Here is a 23971-nt window from a genome sequence, read left to right as displayed (position 1 = left end):
AGTGTACACCTTCCATTTCTTGACTTTCCATGACTTATCTAGTGGCACACCTCTTTCCATGATCTGTGCCTGTCATCTGTCATGTTACACTGGCCTCCAATGAACTGCATTTCTTTCTACCATTTCCCCCTGTGATGTCACCTATCTCCTACTCTATTCCTCCCCCTTATGTATCTCTTACACTACTCAGACTGTGCTCATTTGCTATGTGACTGTGAGATTCAGTATCCGAACCCTCATTTACATGAGATTGCCTACTAATGCTTAGTTACATGTCTTAGACTCAGCTTCCCCGCTTAGCAACCACTACACGGTGGCCATGTTGGTTTTGGTCTGCTGGTCCCTGCATTGTCATTCCATGTATTGCATGAAACCCACATTTGTGGGTTTATAACCTTCTTTTTTATGTTTTTATACAGCGCAGCCCGTTTGCGCGGGGCTGCGCTGGGTTTAAACATCGGCGAAATATAATTTTATCATTTTGGCATCGGGTTGTAGTGCCAATGGCCACATATTTGGCCATTGGCATGCTGCCTGAGTCATATGCAACCTTTTTTTGGAGCTGACATCGCTCCGTTGTGGAATTTGCAGAAATGTACTCAGTTGTCAACTGAGTACATTTTTGCAGCTAAAACGTCTCCTACACGGACTGGTTTCTGCTTCGTGGATCGCTAATATACCTCATTTGCATACCTTTCAGATGCAAGTGAGGTATTTAGCATGTCCATGCCCAGTCCGTGTAAGAGACATTTTAGCTGGTCTCTTACACGGAGCTTAGGGCTGTTCCTGGATCGCAAGGCTTGCATGGAGTGTTGCACGTCTCTTACACTCCGTGCAAGCCTTCATGAATCCTGCCCAATGTCTAAGCCACAAAAGCTAAGACCACAGTCTACTTCCAAATTAGTCTAAGACCAGAGCTCTGAAGAATGAACATCAAGCTTCTGTTTTTTATGACATATCTTGCAATGTGTTGATAATTCCCTGTAGTGACACTGACTTACAAGTGCAGCACTTTGCAGAAGGCAATGGAAAATAGTCATGAATGCAAACAATAGAGATTATTTCAAACACTCACAGGTACATATTCACAATGCATGTTTTGGTAAAGGGGCCACAACCCCCTTGTACCCTCTGTCTTGGATGGCAGTAGAAAGACTCTCCATTTTTACGTATACTAACTTCAAGATTGCTGTACCTGTAACAGGGGAATACTCCAAGATATTGCAGCTTTAAACATATCTCACTCCATCTTCTTATGTAATTTTAGACTATGTCCGTTTGACATTATGATCTTCATACATTATGGTCATTAGACTTTGTGGGCTCAAGATTCTACATTTACATAGTAATGTGTAAGATAAAGTGAGGATACACTTCTTTTTACCTCTTGAAGGTTCCTTCCTAGTGTTCCACCTAGTTACATTCAGACTCGCTGTGTACCAGTCTGTGCAATAGCTGTACAACAAAAGGTTCTTGGTAATATGTTACAAGTTCCACATATGAGCTCAGCTGTGACTTATTCTAAGACATTACTAACTTCAGCAAGATATATAGTCTTTTCTGTGATATGTATAGTCTACTCTTGCCAAGAACATGGCCGCAGCATAAAACTTCACCTTTGCAGAAGTCATTTTTGACCTTGTTTGCTTTTAATCAACTTTGCAAATCATTCATTTGTTTTTCTTTATCCCTGCCACCAAGATAACATTTTAGTAACACAGTGCACTTGGAATTCCTTGGAGTGGTTGGTCTGTTGCTTGCTGCCAATGAGTGGACACAAAGAAAACTTTGAAAATCCATCTTTTAGTATTAAATTAATGCTCTATGCGTGTTAAGTATCAGGTGGACCTTACAAGAATTTCACACATCCATTTGTGTATACGTCTATTTCATCATTTTTAAAGGTCTATCTCACCTAATGAAGACTGAGAAAATACCATCTCTTCTTAGCATGGAATACTACCTAGCTTTTAGCACACTAGTTACTTTAAAATCTTCATACATATATAAACATCCACCCCCTAGTTTACTTCTTATGAACACTAATATTATAGAAGTGGTGTTTTCCCAGTCCTGTACTGAAGACAGCGTCACCAACACTAATGCTGTTTACTTTCTGTCTTTGATGTTAGACAACAAAGAACTTCAACTTTAGGGAATTTTGGGCTTGCTTTTAGTTATAATGCATTTCCTGCTTTCATGCCACTTAATTTCACTATGTTTTGTTACGTTTCCATAGCATTTGTCAATAATGATGGCAGCTTTTCATCTGTGGCATACTGGCTTTAGCTCATAGGTTGGTACTAGGCTATCGGCCCTAAGGCCTATACAAGCCTAGCCATAACAATTCCCTGGATATTTCTTCCCACAATATTTACTTCCCTGGACCTCTGTCTAGCAGGGTGACTGAAGTGATCCCTGGGGTGAATTTCCTATCTCCCACCCAATTGTCAAGGTTCCTTTTGAAAAGGGCCAAGAAGGTGCTCTGCTTGACATGTATGGGCAGTCTATTCCAGAGTCTGGGGAGTCTCTGGGTCAGGAACCTATGCCCCCAGCATGTTTTGTTCATTGTGATGGCAATGTTTAGATCCCTGGAGCATGTGGCTCTGAGGGATTGGGATTTCTTTAAGTGGAGCATGTCCAACAGCTCAGGGTTTGACACGGCCCTGTATGTTAAGCAGAGTTCGCCTCTGAGTAGACGATATGCCACCGAGTATAGCTGGAGTTTTTTTAGACTGTCAGCATAGGGCATCTGCTTTAGGCCTGTGATTTTTTTTAGTGGGGTATTTCTGCGGCCTTTCCAGCTGTTGCAGATGTCTTGTGAGGTACATACCAAATGGGGTGTTGTACTCTATAATGGGTCTAATGAGGGATGAGTACAGTGGTACAATGACCTCCTTTTTTCTGGATGAAAAGCCAGTGATGAGGTGTGCCACACAGAAGGATTTCCTGACTGTTGTGGCGATGTGGTTATCGAAGGTGAGACCACTGTCCACCTGTTTCCCTAAGTCTCTCATCACACTTTCAGTGTTTAGTGTACTGCCACCTATGTAGTAATTCATGGGTACATGGTTTTTCCCAAAGGGGATAACTATACATTTCTTGGCATTAAGCCTGAGCCCATGGCTTTGGCACCAAGCATCTGTTTCTGTAAGGCCCTTTTGTAGAATATCCACATCATTTGGGAATTCACTAATGGCTCCCAGTTTGCAGTAATCTGCGAACTTTGTTAGCCAGAGTCCCTTAGTGTTGGCCTGTACTTCAGGGAAGTAGATGCCAAACAAGAGTGGTCCCAGGGCTGAACCCTGAGGTACTCCACTTGTCACTTGTCTAAAACTGGATTTGGAGTCGGCTACTTTTACAGTCTGTGTTCTGTCAGTAAGCCAGTTGGCAACCCATTGAGTGACGTAGGGATTTATGCCTAGCTTAGTAAGTTTATCTACGATTCCAGAGTGGGGGATGGTGTCGAAGACTTTGGCAAAGTCCAGATAGGCTGTGTGGACCGCCTTACCCTCGTCCACAGTTCTGGAGACTGATTCAGAGACGTCAATCAGGCTCAGGAGACAAGATCGGCCCTTCACGAACCCAAACTGGGTGGGGTCCAGTATTTGAAGGTTGCCAATGTCTTTGTTTATAAGTTCCATGATAATGCGTTCCATGCCCTTGCAGATCAAGCTTGTCAGACTGATGGGATGGTAGTTCCCAGGATCTAAGGTGGATCCCCCCTTGTGGAGTGGGATAACTGTAGCTGTGCGCCATTCAGTGGGCATGAAGCCTGAGGTGAGGCTATGATTAAACATGACACTTAGGTGAGGTGCCAGTTCATTTTGTAGTTCATGTAGTACACAGCCCAGGATGCAGTCTGGTCCCATGGATGCTGTAGTCTTAGCTTTGGAGAGTGCGGTTTTTACCTGTGTGGCCATGATTACCGGAATTTGGCAATCTTGAGATGTGCCCTTTAGGGGGTTGAGAGGGGGGTGAAGTTTGCACTTAATCGATCTGCCAGTATATTGGCAATATCCTTGGGATCAGTATATTTAATGCCATTCTGTTGTAACTCAGAGCAGATCTGAGCATTGCCATTTAGATTCTTCACATAACTATAGAATGCCCTGTGGTTGTCTTTAGAATCTTTGGCAATTTTATTTTTGTAGCTAGTTTTGGAGGATTTTATGAGGGATCTCAGCTTCTTACTGAGGCTGGTAAGGGAGTTTTTTGCATCCTGGGAGTTTCCTCTTTTCTGCAACAGTTTCTTCCTTCTGTTGTATAGTTTGTTTATGGCAGGAGACGACCAGATTGGCTTCCTTATTTTGGAGGAGAGCGTCTTAGTTCTATTTGGGATGGCACGATTCATGCATGAGTGGATGTACTTGTACAGTGCCTTAGTGTAGGATTCAGCAGTCGAACGTTCAGCTCCCGTCTGCATGAGTGTCATGAAGTTTGTCACTTCTGACTTGAGTAGCATGAAGTTGGCTTTGGAGAAGTTTTTTACAGAGGTTTCCGTACTGGGGGTGGGGTGTGGATGCCAAGGGTGATTTGCTTATGGTCAAATCTGACCAATGAGGGGGTGACCACTGGTGTGGAGCATTTATCTCCCATATTGGTAATGACCAGGTCTAGGATATTGGAGCCCCTGGTGGGACAATGGATTAAGTTGATCCAGGGCATTGGAATTTATGAATTCCAAGAACCATTGGGAAAAGATGTTGGTACCTGAGTAGTTTTCTCAGTTAATGGCAGGGTAGTTAAAATCACCCAGTATTAGGGTGTTTGGTTGTATCTTAATATTTTCCAGTATGTTTAGAAAGGTGTAGTGAGAATCCTGGGGCATAGTGGGGGATCTGTTGCAAGTTACAATTTGGACTGCAGTCTTACGTAGTGTTAGTTGCACCTGGAGAATTTCAGATGCATTGTGTTGGGCAACTAGCCTGGAGGTGTGAATATCCTTGGTGAATGTGGACACTCCTCCACCTTTAGTGTTTCAGTCTTGGTTTGGTGGCCGAAAAGTGTGGTAAGAGTTGTAGCCTGGTATTGCAGTGGTGCTCTCTGGAGCCTTGAACCAGGTCTCATTTACTGCATAGATATCGATGTTCTCCATTTTTAGGAGTGCCTCGAGAGAGTGCATTTTGATATTTAGACTTCTAGCATTGAGTAGCATTACCTTCAGATTTTGCATGCTTGTATCTGTTGCGGTGGTGGTTTTGTCCTTTGAACCTTGCCTAAAAAAAGGCACTATAGGGGTGGCAAGAGGTTTAGTCAGTAACCTGAATCCCAGGGGTGACAGGTGCAGACCATCTCTGGCAAAGCATCGTGGTTTGTCGATCATGTCGTCCCAGGCAGACAGATACTGGATCCCCTTTGAATGACACCAGAAGCTTAGCCAATTGTTGAAGTCAATCATTTTGTCCTTATACTGTGGTATCATTCTGGGCGAAGGCAGGATGCTACTCAGTGCTAGGGTCATACCTGCCTGGGCCACATGATCCGAGAGCTCTTCCATGTCTCTTTTCATGTAGTCCAGAGAGGTACATCTCAAATCATTCACTCCAACATGGACAATGACAGAGTCATATTTGTACATTTTGTGGAGTGACTTGAGTGCATGCGATATGTGGCGGATCCTGGCGCCTGACAGGCAGCTGACTGTAATTTTCTCCTTGTTCAGCCTGGTGAGTGGGACATTAGTGTGCCTGACTATAGAGTCACCTACGACTAAAGTGTTGGGTACGTTGTCTTGCCTTAGGGGCTGTTGTTGAGTAGCACACTGGTGTTGTAAGCTATGTGTCATTTTGGTTGTGACTGGTGTTTGTTTGCATTTCATCTTTGGAGGTCCTTGTTGCTTGGGCAGGTTAATGTTAAGGGCTTCCGCATATGTGGGTTTAGTGTTGCTATGTGTGGGTGTTGATGGTGTGGGTTTAAAAGGGCTATGTGTTGCTTGAGGTGTGGTGCAGGTGTTAACCTTCTCCTCTTGACTGTCTAGCACAATCTTGGCTGGAGAGAGCTTTGCTTCCAGTTTGGCTATGTAAGTGCATCTCTCAGAGGTTGTAGTGTTGGGTGGTAGGAGGACAGGGTTGTCTGTGTACATGAGACAGTTGCTGCATTGCCCCAGTACGCCCAGATTCACCAGGTGGACAGGAGAAATCACCGGGAGCTGACCCTTGGACATGCCTCTTTAGGTTCTTTTTTGTAAAGTACAAGCTATCGTCTGCAGCTTTTAAATAGAATGATGATCTCATCGAAGTCCTTTTATCCATTACTCACCATACAGTGCTGCCTCATCTGGGTCATGTACATGTAAGTTTAACTACTGCATTAATACACCAAGAGTACAGTTATTTTACTCACTGGTATCAACATTGTACACTGACCTATGGGAAGATCAAGACTTTAAAAGCATATACTGGAACTCTGGAAAACTTAATTGCAAGTCTTCCAAAATAAGAGAGAGATTCAAAACTTGCTGCCCCACATTAGACGAGCATTGAGTATATGGGGGGGTGGGGGCTTTACACCCACACCCCACTCATTCACTCTCCCTCTCTTTATAAATATATAATATATATATATATATATATATGTTTTATATATATATATATATATATATATATATATATATATATATATATATATATATATGTGTGTGTGTGTGTGTGTGTGTGTGTGTCTGTTGATCATGTCTGCTGTGACCTCATCTGAACTTGCTGTTCTCCCTAACTTAATTTTCCTTAGTGCTGTTCTTACTTCTTCTAGGGTGAGCTCCTCCTCATTTATCAGAAGCTGTGTCTGGGCAGTGCAGCTTCTGTGGGGTTTTCCTCATTCAGAACCTGCTGGAAGTATTCTTTCTATCTGCCTTTGATGTCCTGTGGAATGGTGAGTAGGTTGTTGCTAGCATCCCTTATGATGAATGTCTGACAATCTTCTTTATCTTTCTGTCTTTGCCTTGCAACCTGATATAATTTCTTTGTGCCATTTCTTGATAGAGTACCTCTGATGCCTTGTTCTGTGCTATTGCAACTCATCTCTTAGCCTGTTTGTTAACCAACCAGTATTCCTTCCTAGCCTGGTCCGTCTTTTCTGTCTCCAACTTTTTCCTGCACTCTTTCTTTCTTTTGATGACTTCCTGGGCTTCTGCATTCTACCACCATCTTTCCTTATGTACATTATTTCCATTAATGGCTTGACCTCATATCTGCTCTGTTGTACTCACTCATGCTGTTTTAAGGTGATGCCATTCTTCTTTAACTCCACCTATTGCCTCTTCTTCTTGAGGTGCTAGAGTCCTGAGTAATTAATTGAACTGTTATGCTTTCTCTCCAGTCAGCATCTTCAGTCTGGTCTTTATTGAACTTAGAGCTTTCTCTGACCACTACTTGCAGCTGATTGTGGCAACCAGTGGTTTATGTTATGGACTGACTGTTTCACTGGAGATGACTTTGCAATTGCTGATTTTACTCTAGTGCCCTTTTATTACTAGGTGGAAGTCTATCTGGTATGTATGTTGGCCATGCTTGTATGTGATCAAGTGATTTTCTCTCTTTCATAGCCGTGTATTGTCTACCATCAAGTCATGTGTCAGACAGAAGTCTAGAATGGACTCTCCTTCTTTATTCCTGTTGTCTCACCAATGTGAACACAGGCAATCCTCATATCCTTTTGTGTCTCTCCCAATATGAGCATTCAGGTCACCCATTATCAGGATCAATTTATGTTGTCCTTCTTTATCTAGTAGGTCTTGCAACTGCTGTCCGCATGCAGTCTTTTTCTCACTATTACAACCCTGCTGTGGGACACCGGCTGAGATTATGAATACTGTCCTGTCATTACACTGGAGTCTGATTGCCATGAGTCCATCACTAATTCTGATGATATCCATCACTGTCTTCTGAAGCCTGTCCATCACCATAATTCCCATACTATTTCTAGTCTGTCCTTCTCCTGTGTAGTAGACTCTGGACCCCAATCCATGTGGCTTTGCTGCAGTGCCCTTTTATCTTGTCTCCTTGATACAGAGGATGCTCAGCCTTCTCCTTGTCACCCTGTCATCCATTTCCAAGCTGTGTCCTGTCAGTGAACCTACACTGAGTACAGCAATTCTTAGTTCAGGTTTGGCAGACTGATTGTTTTTACATCCAGCTTTCATTCAACAGAGCGATTCCAGGTAACCAAGCTGGTCAATTGGACACCTGCCAGCCAGTAGCTTATTGACCCAGGGCTTCTGGGCTTTATGGCAGGCACACATTGGCCAATAGGGGCATATAAACCCCTCCCAACATTAGCATGGGTCCCTGGCATAGGTAGGAGTAGGCCAGGTTCTCCACCCACTTATCACTGACAAACACCCATGCCAATTTGACATTAGTCAACATTACTGGATTACCTAGAGTCATATTTTTACACCTCATGAGGGTACTCATAGCAGTATGGAGAGAAAGATGTATGCCAGATGACTGAAGAATAAGCATACTAGTGCCAGTGTTGAAAAACAAAGGGGACATTCACAACTATGGGCACTACATACTGTAGGTATCAAACTCATCTCACATTGCATGAAAATTCTGGAGAGGGTGATTGGTAAACAAATATACAGAGTAGTAGAAAGTAAGATGGGAGGTGAGCAGTTTGGATTCAGAACAGGATGCAACACAAATGACCCAATGTTTGCAGTGAGACAGACACTAGTTTGAAATCAGGAAGGAGTCCAGCTGGGCATTCCTAGAATTAGAGAAAGCATATGATGAGGTCCCAAGAAAGCTGATTTGGGCAGTTCTGTGATGGTTTAAAGTCCCATGGACATTGTTAGAATTAGTGGAACCAGTGACTCAGCTACGAACAGTGCTCTGTCTCATAGAGGGGTTCCCAGTGGGAGTGGGTGTGCATCAGGGTTCAGATGACAACATACTCTGAGCAAGCACTTCCATAAAGGATAGGGGAATGGAATGCAAAACTGAAGGCAGATAGGATGAAACTGAGTACAGATAAGACAGTTGTAATGACAGCAAATGGGGGAAATCAGAAGTTGAATATTGAGATAGAAGGGAAAATAGTGGAACAGATTAACACCTTAAAGTATTTGGGAGGGGTGGCTGAGGTGAAGGGCAGTCTGAATGAGGAGGTTAAAGCTAGAATAAGAGGGGCTGCAGCCAGCTGGTACTGAGTGTCAGGTGCAGTATATGACAGAAGAATGCCAAAGAAGCTGAAAAGTAAGATGTATAAAACAGTGGTTTGACCTACTACAGTATGGTACAGAAACCTGTGCAGTAAAGGCAGAACAGCTGAGAAAGCTAGAGGTGATGCAGATGAAGTTCCTGAGATAGCTGGTAGGATGCACACTGTGGACAGATGAAGAAATGAGGAGATAACAGCAGATGCCAAAGTAGATCCAGTTGTAGAAAAGGTCAAAGAGTACAGAGTATGGTGTTTTGGGCATGTGAGCAGAAAAGCAGAAGACAATCTGATGAAGAAGATTTGGGACAGACCAGAAGAAGACAAGAGGAAATGAGGGCATCCAGCAAAGATGTGGATGGAGTGTGAGAGAGAAGACCTGTGACACTCAGGCATGAGTGTTCACAAAAGTAGGAGAGTGGCACTGAATAGGGAGAGATGGTGATAGTTGACACGACACCCCAGCTCCATGTAGAAAATGGGAAAAAAGGGGGTTGTTGATGATGATGATATACACTAACTCTTGAAACTGCTTTTAAATAGACATCAGTCTCTGGGATACATAAATCCCAGAAAAAGTATACATTTCTCACATACAATACGAATGCACATTGTACCTACATTTTGACTTGTTCAGTGTTATATATGGAAATAAAGTTGCATACTTTGTTACAGAAAATAATAGGTAAAATAGTTTTTGTATCCAGCTACTTCATATAGTTTACTTGTGATACTTCTGGAATGATTACAATAATTCTTTTTTCTCACTGATTCTCACTTTTTAACTAAGGTCATGCTTATTCACTGAATCCGCCTCATTTCTGTTTGATTCTTCATAATTTCCTGCCCACCTTTTTGTATTTATCCTAAAAGCTATATTTTCCATTCAGATCCCTTTATTCCTATTCACTTTGTTTCTCCTCTTTCTCCACTTGCAGATTCCTACAATATATGTTCCTTTTTTTGGGATCTGCACTGTTTCCATTTAAATCAGCACAAGGACGCCTCAATGACAATCTGACGTACACATAAAACATTTGCTTCTTAGTCAATAAAACAATCCATCTGCAACACATTGATTTACATCCTTGCATGTCTTTCCACTGACCGTGCTAAAATTAATGTTTTATAATATGTACAATCTTCACCTGATGGTAACAGTTTTCTGTATATTTTCTCAAAGCATGTAACATATAAAGCTATGTCTTGATATAACCTTTCAGCAAACAAATTCCTAGCAGTTGATGAGATCTGCATGTACAGCAAAATATTTTCAAGCCTCATTTGATTTATGTTTTGAAACCTGCAATGCTGCTGTTATCACTAGTTTAGGATTTGGGTGTTTCTGTAGAATGCTTAGAATTTCACTGCATGATTTTTTGGCGATTTCATATTTTCTTATCTATGCTCATTAATAGCACTGGAATCTGAAAAATCCTTTGTTTTGTAGTAAGAGTTTTCACTTTCCATATGTTACACAGTTTTCCCTTCCCTGGAGTATCAGATGCATTAATGTGTCATTTTAAAACAACAAACAGTTCACATTGTGATTGTGTTGAATAAGATTCCTGCTGCCTTTGTCTAAATACTTGCTACAAACTGTACAAAATAGTCATGGTTCTTGTGCAAACACAGACATTACAGCACATATTTTTAACTCAAAACACTGATCGCTCACGTTTGATCACTTATGCAGCGAGCATTGATGCCGAGATTCAGAGACAGGCCTGGCTGTGAATAGCTTGGCTGTGGAAAAAAGGGCCAGTTAGCACACTCATGGAAAGCACCAATTCAGAGACTCATCAGGTAGTCAGTATGTCTCTGAATGGCTTGGTGATTACTGCAAACACTAGAAGTCCATTCTCACTGGCCTTGCAGTAATCACTCCTGGTGGATGAAGCATTGTGTTAACAGTCACACCTCTCACCCCCCCCATCCAAATTCGCACACGCACACATACATACACACAGACATGCAAACATGTCTCTTACATGTCCCCGAGTTTACAGAATATCCCTGATGTTACTTATTTTCCCCATTCACTGTAGCGTGCATATCATTACAACCAGTCAATAATGCCAGTCATTAGAGTTTCATTCTTATTATTGTTAAGGAAATGCATCCTGATACAAGAACTGCACACTGTTACCTTTTTAAGGGGCTTACAGTAATATGTAGAAATAATCCCTGGTGTCTGGTGTCCCTCAGTTGGTTGAGTCTAAGGGGGTGTTAGGAGGTATGGCAGCCACACATGCACACACACACACACACACACACACACACACACACACACACACACACACACACACACACACACACACACACACACACACACACTTACTTACCTGAACTAATCTAAGGGGGTGGCGAAAGCCAACACATTTTGGCTAGGCTTATAAATGCCTTCGGGTAGATAGCCTAGTACCTACTTATGAACCAATCATAACCCTGCATATCTTCACCCATGCAGTCACACACACACACATGCACACATCCCCCAATGATATAACGCAATCAAAGCTATAAGTGAATGGAAGCATTTGACTGAATTAATTACTGCTGTTGGCAGTAAAGTCTTGCACAGCCAATTAGTTCTATGAATCACTTGGATGCATAAAGCCCTTACCGTAGGCATTTCTGGGGGAAGAGCACATGGCTAATTATCATATGCCTCTCTCCTGGAATGCTTGATTAGCATTTGTAGTAGAGCAGAGAGTTAGCCCATTGTGGTGTTGTACCTCTTCTAAGGTAAGCACCCAGACAGAGCTGTCTGTGTATCGGAAATAGATATTGCCAGCAGTAAGAGGGCTAACCACCAGTGGTACACTTTTTGAATACCATGTTTAATTTCATTACTGTTACACAGTTCTGTGTTTGAAATAAATACAGACCAGTGGTTCTCCACCAATACATATACACTAAGAGGGCTTGTTTGTAATGCAAAACTGCTTCCTTGCATCAGATCAGATACTGATAACCTGAAACATTTTACATAAGCTTGTGCTTAGTAAAATTTGAAATCTGTTTAATTCTGGCTTTGCACACACTATAAAGTCTTTCTTTTTCACTTTCAACCATCAGTTGCCTTTTACATTTTCTTGGGCAACTATAAATAACTTGGAATGCTTCCACATAATGTGACCATTATTCCGGTCTGCTTTTGCGCAGTCTTTTTTCTACACTGAAACACTGCCATTTGGTTTGATTTGCTTAAATAGCAAACATTTATTTATGAAGGAAGTCCTATGGAATAATATGTGAGCAATGTTTTGCTTTGCTTTCTCACCCTTTGTTAGGCCACAGGAATTCACACTGCCCACTCTTTTAGCATTCAGACATTGTCTCACTATACTAGAAAAACATTACTGTGTGTTTATTACCATTAATATACTTCCTTTTCTTTTCTTCTTTTTTCTAATATGCAGTACGTGTTTAACACACTGAAGAAATATTGTACAATATGTCCATTTTGAAATGTCTTTTTGATATGCATATATCATTGTAGCATATGCTCCTTTAAAGTATATTTCTTGTTGATGTGTACATTAATTTTGATATATGCAAGTTGCCTACAATTGACTGCTGTAGTGTTTGACTACTGATACATTATTTGGTAAGTATACACTGTTTCCTGGTGTGCAAAACTTTCCTGAGTATAACTTGTTGAAATATTTGACCATTGGTAAGTTCTCTAGATAGTTTACTTTCTGAATGGCTTTTTATCATGTGCTATTACTTTTTGCCCCTTTTTGCTTGATATCTGACTGAAGTCATTACCAGTATCCCATCTTGGCCAACACAAGGTTTCTTCTCACTTGTGGCACTACATTATTATTTTTTTTTTTCATTTATGGCTTAATTTTGCTGTTTTCTTGATTAGAGAAAGATTTTTTGCACATTAATTGACCTCATTGTTTCATGTAATATCTGCATGCCTCTAACACACTTTTACATACACTCATTAGCATGACTAGCCAGCATGTTCATACATCTGTAAATACTGCACAGACACCCATGCTTATATATTATATTTAAAACAAAACTCATCTGGAATTCAGACTGAGCGTCAGCCCCTCCAATGGCATAGCAGCCCATTTTTTTCTCTCCATTCCACCTGGAACCACATCCCACATCATCACAGGCAGGGTACCCTGTCTTGACAAACTGTACCTGAATGGACCACCCCCTTCATTTCCTCTCAGACAATAAGGGGTAAAAGGCAACCATCAGAATCTCACCATCTTGGGCAGGCTTAGGATTTTTGTTTGTCTACTGGCAAGTGAAGGGACACTGCTACAGCAGGACCTGCAATGCTGGCTGCATGCATGCTTCAACGTACCTGCTCTGGTCCACACACACTGCTTCTTACTACATCACAGAAACATTTCTTAGCACAACATTCTGTCATCCAGGCCCAACACACAAAGATCAGCAAGAAAAAGTGGAACGTCTGTCATTACATCTCTAGCATTCAGAGATGAGCTGTCTTTATAAAGCTGGTTTCCCTCTTCAAACTATAAAGTCATCATCTGGGGCACAGAAATAAAACTGATTTATGTCGCTATCTTAGTAATGAGTGCTAACCTTAACCCTAACCCTAACATCATCATCTGGGGTACAGAAATAAAACTGACTTATGTCACTATCTTAGTAATGAGTGCTAACCCTAACCCTGACCCTAAAGCCATCATCTGGGGTACAGAAATAAAACTGATTTATGTCACTATCTTAGTAATGAGTGCTAACCCTAACCTTAACCTTAAAGTCATCATCTAGTGCACAGAAATAAAACTGATTTATGTCACTATCTTAGTAATGAGTGCCAACCCTAACCCTAATCCTAAAGTCATCATCTGGGGCACAGAAATAAAACTGATTTATGTCACTATCTTAGCAATGAGTGCCAACACTAACCCTGACCCTGCCTCTAACCCTAACTGTGCACTTTAGCTTACAAATTACTTTTCATAACCCTAGCACTGCACAAGACAGCTGGCCACTCACCTCACTCACACACAAATGGACATGCACACATACACATATAACCCACACGGCACTAAATTTATCCCCTTTCCTGATTTTAATCCTAACAGTAAAACATACCCTAAACTTATCTCCTTACCTAAAACCTTCCCCTAACCCTTGATAATTCGCTCACCCTCATATTTTAAAAGAATTTCAGACTAGGACTGCATAATGTGCAACTAATCAAACCTTTCAGCTGGATTCAGACATTGTAATAAGGTACAGCTGGTGGAATATTTTTATTCTACCATGCAGACAAATATAGAATATCCCCTGGCATTATAGAAGAGCTGTCATTTGTCATCAAACCCTTCTGTGTCAAAAGAATATATGCCTCACCAAATACACATCCCATTCTGGGCTTGTTCTACTGTCCGACAGCCCACTGGACAGACTGCCACCACATTTCCTAGACCACTTGCTGAAGGTATATTCGTGTATTTATTTTTATACACATATATTTACATGTCCATCTCACAGTGACTGACTTATGCAAGGCTTTTCCTGTAGCCTTTTATTCATTTGGATACACTGAACCTGGGGAATAGTAATTTTGATGGGCACATTCTACTTTGCAACGCACATATTGTTTTGTTGTTTTGTTTTTTAAATATTAGTTGCATCTAATTGCTGAAGCTGCCATTGCATGAACAAGTAAAATTTTCAGCAAATTCAGAACATTCTGCAAAACAACTGAATGGTACAACCTGAAACAATCAATTTGATGTTTCTGCTCCTGCACTCATCCTAGATAAGTATCCTAGACTAAACCATAATCCCACACTTCTTCCTACTTTCAACCTTTTCCCACAACCATTCTTCTTTCTACTCTCACCCACTAGCCTTAACTAACTACTACATCCCCACTTTCCCACTTGCTTCATCCTTCTTACATTCATTTTTGAATATTCTTTCCCCCTCCATCCCCTCCTTCCTTTCAATCACTTTTAGTCCTACTCCTTTGATCAGTCTTTAGTCTACTATACCAGCTGCTGACCAACCAAAAAAAAAAAAAGAAAACCTACAGCATAAAATCTACGGATGCTGCTTTGCTGCAACTTTATTTCTATTTTATGTCTTTATTATGAAACCGCTAACTGATGTATACAATGCTATAGGTCCACTGAAATTTATGTCTGTATATTGGCTCCCTTCATTTGATCAGTAAACCAGATTGTCAAAACCCATATGGCCAAGACCACATGGTCAACAATTTAGTTTATTGAACTTTTCTGACTGAGATCACTGTACAGTGAGGACTGGGCAAGTTGCCCTTTTCCCCACTGTAGTGCAATCCTCTAGAGTTGGTATATATAATTATCAGGGGGTGTGAGAGGTGTATGGGGGATTGCCCCCTGCAAAAATATTGTTTGTGTTGTTTGTGGTTGTTTGGCTTCTTTTAGTTGATTGATGAACTAAATTGTCGATCATATGGGATTTGAAAATCTGGATTGTTGCACTGAAGTTTATCTCTGTGTATATATTACTCATCCAGTGAAATTTATGACTATATATTGAATTATTCTCATCATCTTCCACTGCTCAAAACAATAATCTGTATGTGTGCCTTACTGTACTATCTCAAATGACTCCATTACTATGCAGACTTTTCAAAATACTATTGAATGACTTTTCTGTACTATGTATAAACTTTTACAAAATGTCTTTACTAGGCTATGTATATGCTTTTAAAATGCTGTTTTTTTCTACACTATGTATAACTCTTTTTCTAATATGCATCATTTGGAGCTTTTCTCCCTCGGCCTCCACTGAAAAGGGGACTCAGTACTCAGTCGGGCTTTCCTGGTCAACAAATGCAATCGCTCAATAAATAAATAAATGATGCTGCAGTTGATAAGAAACAGTCAGATAAACAAACCCTGTTTGCTCATTTTCCAACTGCTGAAAAATGTATGCTTTGTTTTTTCTTGGACCCGTCTTGAATTGCGTGCTATAAAAGGATCAGTTGACTAAGTAGCTGTGCATGCCACAACTGACTAATGCCAACTGTTTTATTCCAATATTTAAGTTACAGGTGGGGAATTGGCATAATGGTTAAGGTGTTTACCTTATAAACAGAAAGTACAGTGTTTGAGTCTTACAGGGGGTAATTGGCTAAACTTAAAATGGCCCACAAGGGCTGTTAGCTTAATACTAATCTATGAAAACAGATAATGTTATGAATTTACTGAAACTGCCAACTCTGCTGTTGCAAAATAAGCAGTTGCATAATTTACAGTTTGAAGTTATGAAGCTATAATGTTACACTTATAGTTAATTTTATCATGCTCTTTATCAGGTAACCCTGTAGCCAAAAGTAGCACATCAGCTGCTTCTTATGACACACGTGGACTATTCCTCTGTAAAATCACAGTTATGTAGTTCAGCATATTTGTGTTATCTGAACTGCCATTTGACTCCCTTCTCCTAATAGGCTAATAGGTTAATGGGTTCATACTAGGCTATCTGCCCTAGGGCATTTATAACCCATTTTAAATTAATTTTGCTATGCCTTTTTGAGGTTAGTATACTGTGCCTCTGTCTAACAGTGACACAGAAGTGATAGCTGATCTCCCATCCACTCATCAAGATTCTTCTTGAAGAGAGTCAATTTGGGACTCTGCCTAACCTGGACTGGGATTTTATTCCAGAGTGAAGGTTATGAATCTGTCCCTCCAGCATGTCCTATTTATTTCAGTGCTGAGGTTCAAGTTGTGCCAGTGTGGCTCGATGGGATTTGGATTTTCTGAGGTGCAGCATGTCCATTAATTCCTGGTTGACATGGCTTTTATGCCACTGAGTAGAGCTGAGTTTCTTTAACCGGGCAGCATATGGCATCTGTTTGAGCCCTTTGATCCTCTTGGTGAGGTACTTTTGGGGTCTTTCCAGTTGCTGCAGGTGTCTGGTAAGGAACATCCCAACATTGTAGTCAATTATGGGCCTGATGAGGTGATCTAGATGTGAATTCATGATTAGGTGGGCTATATAAAATGTTTTTCTAACCACTTTGGCCACGTGGTTGTCAAATGATTGCTATCAACTTGGGTCCCCAGGTCCCTAATGACTTCTTCTGTACTTAATGGATTACCACCTATGTGGTAATTGCCAAGGGATGACTATACACTTTCTGGCACCAGTTGTCTGTTTCTATGAGGCCCTTTTGGAGGATGCTTGTGTTGGCTGGAGAGTGCAGTCATTCAGCCACAGTCCTTCCGTGTTGGCCTGTACCTCTGAGAAATATATACCGAACAAGAGAGGTCCCAGGACTGAGCACGCCACTTGTAACTGGTTTGAGTCCGACATGGCTCCAGCAATTCTAACCATGTGGGTTCTGTCCTTGAGCCAGTTTGCAACCCATCTAGTGACATAGAGGTTTATATTTAAGCTGGTGAGCTTATCTATAGAGGCAGGATCTGCCATCCAGTGCCTGTAGGTCCCCAATATCTCTATTTATGAGGTCCATGATGATCCTTTCCATAGCTATGGGCGATAGTTTCCAGGATCCAGAGGGACCACTGTTGCTTACATATCCTGTAGTAAGGCTAAGATTGAACAGTAGTTTTATGTTTGGGTTTAGCTCTTCTTGGTTCATGAGGGCGAAAGCCGGGACACCAGTTCATGTAGGACGAGTCGGGACACCATCTGGTCCCATTGATGCTGTGTTTTTGCTTCTCTTACCTGAGCATCTGAGATGTCAGGGGGCAGCACTCTGTTGGAGAAGTTTGCACTGAACCTGTCAGCTACCCAGGTTCCTAACATAACTAAAGAAAGCCTTGTGATTATCCTTAGTGTCCTGTGCAATTTTTCTCTCGAAGCTGGCCTTAGACGATTTTATGAGCTGTTGCAGCTACCAAGGCTGATGCTGCTATTAACCGTGCCTGTTAAATTGTTGTTGTTGTGTGTGTGCATATAGATAGTGACGGGCAAGGTGAGAATAAGTTACACAAATTTAGCCACTCAGTCATACTCCGTGGCAGACATCAGCAATGCAGGCACATTCTTTCTCTAATTTTGCTGCATTGGAGCAAATGTGGAAAGGTATTACACTTCACAAGATATCAATGAGACCATCATATACCACAGAAGTGTGGAAATTATTACATGAAAAAGTGGAAAGGTATTACACACAAGATATCAGTAAGGCCATCATACACCACAAAAATGTGGAAAGGTATTACACTTCCCAAGATAGCAGTGAGACCATCATACACCACAAAAATGTGGAAAGGTATTATACTCCACAAGATAGCAGTGAGACCATAATACACCACAAAAATGTGGAAAGGTATTACAGTCCACAAGATAGCAGTGAGGCCATCATACACCACAAAAATGTGGAAAGGTTGTGGAAAGGTATTACAGTCCACAAGATAGCAGTGAGGCCATCATACACCACAAAAATGTGGAAAGGTATTACACTCCACAAGATAGCAGTGAGATTTGTTACCATCATATACCACAAAACTTGAATGCACCATTCAAATGCTGATAGAAAAGTGACTTTAATGTTGAAAGGTAAAAATATGCTCTTCTCTATTATTGTGGCACAGTGGTATAGCAGATTAGCATTGTTACCTCATTTGCTTTGCTTTCTGGATGAGTACCAGCTGGGTACATTCTGTGCAGAGTCTGCATATTGTCCCTTTGTCTTTGTAGGTACTCAAGGTTTTCACTTCTTAACATCATCAAATAGATATGTTGATTATGGGAACTGTTGAACTTCTAAACTGCTCAAAGGCACGTGTGCAATGCGTGTGTGTGCGTGTGTGTCTGCGTGTGTCTATGTGTGCGTGTGTCTGTGTGTGCGTGTGTCTGTGTGTGTGTGTGTGTGTGTCTGTGAGTGTATGAGTGTGTGTGTGTGTCCGTGTGTGTGTGAGTGTGTGTGTGTGTGTCTGTGTGTGTGTGTGTGTGTGTGTGTGTGTGTGTGTGTATGTGTGTGTGTGTGTGTGTGTGTGTGTGTGTGTGTGTGTGTGTGTGTGTGTGTGTGTGTGTGTGCGCTTCCTGTTATGGATTGGTATTTTAAATGAGAGTGATATGGACTGTACTGTCCAACTTCTTTTTTTGAGTAGCATATTTTTACTTATTCAAGTTTAAAAGCTCCTGGCCGATTTACTTATTTATTTGTACATTAACTGATAAGATAATACTTAATGACTTTCAGCAATACTTTTTCAAAGTATTGCCTGCCGGACAAGTTTTGTTTTGTGGATCATAATAAATTCATTAAAAGATATGTTCCTTTCATATGGTCCAGAAAATAATAAGTAGCATTGTAAATGTTGAAGAAAGGGCTACGTATACAAATAATTATGTCATAGATCAATACGCATTTCTAACCTTATTAAAGATGCTAGCACAAGAGGACTTGGAGCATTCCTGAGCCGAACACAGGAGGAACATGAAAAAAAATTATGGCAAGCGAAAACAGGTCTCTAACTTAAGAAGAGAAGTAATATAGTCGATCTGAAAAGGAAGCTTTGGCCATTGTCTGGGCATGTAAGTATTGCCACACGAACATTTTAGACGAAGACTTTATACTTACCCACACATCCAAAAAAAACATATTTAGGAACCTCAAGTCACCCACTCCCCCCCCCCGCCCCATTCAGGACTGTATACAGTGGTGTGCAATCTCTGTGAATCCCAGTGATGGCACACAGTTGTGACACCACCACAAGTGAACTTACTGAACCATTAACAGGAATGTGCATCACACACAGACATACTGCCTTACTGCTGCCTGGTAGCCACTGCTGAGTGGACCCATTTGTTGTTGCCAGCAACAGACTGACAGCAGAGCTGCAGCTCTGACTAAAGACCATGATTCCCCCTCTAGTGTTGCCCAGTCACTGGGTTTAAACACACTGCGTGAAGGAATAAACTGACCTGCAGCATGTGCTGCTAGGCTGGATCTTTTAACAGTGTGTGTGGTAGTGCTGGAGCAGTAATATTTTGGGAAGCACATGGCTGCCTGATGCTATCTGTGCATGGTAGGCAGATAGCCAGACATTGGTCTACATACCTAATCAGGTATCTGCAGGCTTATGACCAAATATGAAAGCATTATGTTGATCTGACTCTGTACACAGACATGTTATGGAGGAGGGACATTTCACATGTTTTGTGATTACAGTGGAATGCGGGCTTGATAAGGGAGGCATCATCAGTGGATTTCTTCATGTTCCCACCCAGATGAAAACCTAAGTGGCCAGAACTCTACAAATCCTCAAGCATCTGAATAACACTACCGAAAATGTCACTTCATTCAAATACCTAGGGATTTATTTCTAGCCTTTACTAACCTCCACCTCCACCTGGATTTACACACACACACACACACACACACACACACACACACACACACACACCCCTATTCCGAGCTAGTAGGCTCTGCTCTCTTTTTTCCAGACCCTGAAGGGGTGCCATAGGTAAAGGTATCTTCCTGGCTCAGCTAGAATATGGTCTCCCACTTGATTGCTGCAGCCTGTAAAAGAAATGTAGTCACCATTTAAATCATCTCAAATGCCATTTGCAGATTCAACACTATCCCCAAGGAATGAATGCCACTGCAAAACCATTGAAAAAAGCTAACAAGCTATATGAAACAGTGTGCTGACTTTCTATGTACCTCACAACTGTTTAAACTTATCAAGAATGAGACCTTCCTCCCATGCCAACATACAATTTTAGAAATTTTAACCACTCGGGTCTTAACCACCAAAACCCCAAAACTAGTCTTCAGTGCACAGACCATGGTTTTCAGTCCTTGGTTCCAAACTGTGGGAATCTCTTCCTTCTTTTCTAAAAGATCATTCCTCCTATCCCATTTTCTGATCAGAACTAAAAACACATTACAAGACTCTGAGAAAATGCAAGTGCTCTCTCTGTGTTTATATAACTTAACCTCTTCCTACCCTACTTTCCTCTGCATAGCTAGTTTTGACTATTTTACTTTGTGATTCTTTCAACATGCCAAACGAGATCTCTACCCGGTACATAATGCATGTACATATTGTATTTTGACAGTCTGTATATAATGTCATGTATCTATTACCTTTATACCTTCAAGCCAGCTCTGATATTTACTTTGTATAATGCACATACTTTGCATTTTGTCTTTCACTTTGTATACAATGTCATGCATCTCTTGTGTTTATCCCTGGACTGAGACAGAAATGTCTGATTGGCTAAGTGCTGTACTTAAGGCTTGTATACTTTTGTTTCTAATATGGTCTGAAGAAGCAGATGACGCGAAAGCGCTTACCATTTTTTGTTTTAATAAAGAGTTTTGTATTCCTCGGCCTCTGGATATCTTCTTGTTACATAACTTACTTTGGATTTAGTCCAGGTTCCACTACACATTTTTTGGATACATGAGTCAGAAATGGGACCAATGGGATCAGTGCAAAACCCCAGTTAAACTCAAAATAAACAAAAAACAAACACAACAAACTCAGGTGGCCCATATTGGTCCTCTGTCTATGGCTTCTGTTGGGACCCCACCTAAGTAGATTTTACAGTTTTTTTCTAAATCATCAGCAAAAGGTTTATTATCTTCTTGAGATGTGCGAGCTATGGTATTAGTTGACTTTCTAAACCTACATGAATTTTGCAAACATTGTTTATTACCATTCTACATGTGAGTGGAAGAAGGCCCTATATTCCCTGTATACTTATACACATTTCATACCATATATGTGATACACTTACTCTACAGTGGAATTTAGTTTGCTGTTTCTGCTACAACTTGTTAGACAGCCAGGAACAATTCATAAAGATTTCAACCTTCCTGGCTGGCTGTGGAATACAATTAATTTGTCTGGTAGTACAATGAAATGATCCAGTGAGGGCATCCCTTTCACTGATTGGAGATCCTTTTCATCACTGTATTTAGGTAGGGGATGAGTGGTTGCAGCACTGTGCTTGTTTGTACTGTGTACAACATCAGGATGTGCCCTTACATCCCTTTAATAATTTATGTGCAATGCAGAGAGCCATTTTAAGTAACAGTGATGTTGTTGTTCAGCCATGTTGTGCTGAACAGAACATTACCATTTCTGGAACATCAAGAGCTATGCTACTGCTTTTGGTATAGTATACCTGCATTTGTAACCTCTCAAAAATTCCTGCCATTACTTCATCATAGTGTATTATATAATTCTCCTCCCTGCTTCATCTTAGTAATTCTGGGTAATCCTAACTCTAACACTTCCCCTAGCCCTAAGTGTGCATCTTACCTTAAAACACAACAGAAAAAACTTTCCGTAATACTACATGTACACAAAACAGATTGGACACTCACCACACACCCACACATCACTAAAGCTAGCCCCCTACCTAAGCCTTTTCCTAACCCTACAACACACACACTTGTACATACACTACATCTATCCCCTTATCTACCCCCAACCCTACACTAAAACCCACACACTCACACATACACTAAACCTATCCCCTTATCTAACCCCTACTCTAACCCTAAAACACACCCACAAATACTTGCACACAAACTCCCTGCCCTACAAAGGAAAACACCTACTTTTGTCGATCACACTGATAGTCACTTATACATTTTTGCACAAACTGCAAGTAAAGCAAATAAGTGCTCAAACAAGTTACCTGTAACTATATAAGGGTCACTATCAGAAGCAAATTTTGCAACATCAACCCAGGAACATCGAAAAACACAACTCCTGCTGCATCCCCTCACACCCCATGCTTATTATGTATGTAAACTCCTAGATTGTACTACAGAGGGAAAGCAGCCAAACCCCAATCCCACTTTACCGCGACCCGGCACAATGAAGGCCCTTGTAGTTTGACCCTCCAGGTTTTTGATGTTCCCAGTTTGATGTTTTAACATTTGCTCTTTTGAGCATTCGATCTTCTAATATGGAAATACACACTCACACACTCTCACACACTCACTCACACACACACACACACACACACACACACACACACACACACACACACACACACACACATATATATATGTGGGGGGTATGTAGGGGACAGTGTAAAAAAATTTCCATTATTCAGATTTTTTGTGGAGAAAAAAACAAAAGTATTTCAAATTAACTAGGTTATTTTCAGGTCCTACATCTTTACATTTTGCTGCTGGGAAAATGTGTAAGACAATTTAAAGTATGTATGTTAGGTGGCACCGTACAACTGCGGTGGTGGTGCTGTGGTAGCATTGTCGCCTCACAGTTAGACGTTGCCCGTTCGATTGTTAGAGCATCTTTTGTGTAGCGACATGCGTGAATGGGCATTCCTTCGTTGAAGGTTGTGCGTTAGGCCCGGCAAGCCAGTATGTAAAACTCTACTGCCAATCATTAGCGGACCGGAGTTCCGCTGTGGCAACCCCTAACCGGGAAAAGCCGAAAGACACAAACAAACATGTTAGGCGGCACCATGCTACAGCATCTAGCATTGCTGCCTCTCAGCTCTTGGTTCTCTACTTTGGTTTCCAGTTGGGATGCCTTCAGCATAAAGTCTGCATGCCTTCCCTGTTTCTTTGTGGGTTTTTTCTCAGCAGCTCCAGTTTCTTCTCAAATCTCAAAAGACAAAGATGAATTGGTGGCCTTTTAAATTACCTGTTGGTAATCGTGTGTGTGTGTGTGTGTGTGTGTGTGTGTGTGTGTGTGTGTGTGTGTGTGTGTGTGTGTGTGTGTGTGTGTGTGTGTGTGTGTTTGCACTTGCATGCATCCTGCAGTGGACTACCATTTTTCCAGCATTAGTTCTCCACCTTTTATTCACTGAGTGTAGGGATAGAGTCAGA

Source organism: Protopterus annectens, chromosome 8.part1 (genome assembly GCF_019279795.1).
Source record: "Protopterus annectens isolate FY-2018-M chromosome 8.part1, PAN1.0, whole genome shotgun sequence".
Lineage (NCBI taxonomy): Eukaryota > Metazoa > Chordata > Ceratodontiformes > Protopteridae > Protopterus > Protopterus annectens.
This window is presented reverse-complemented; position numbering follows the sequence as displayed.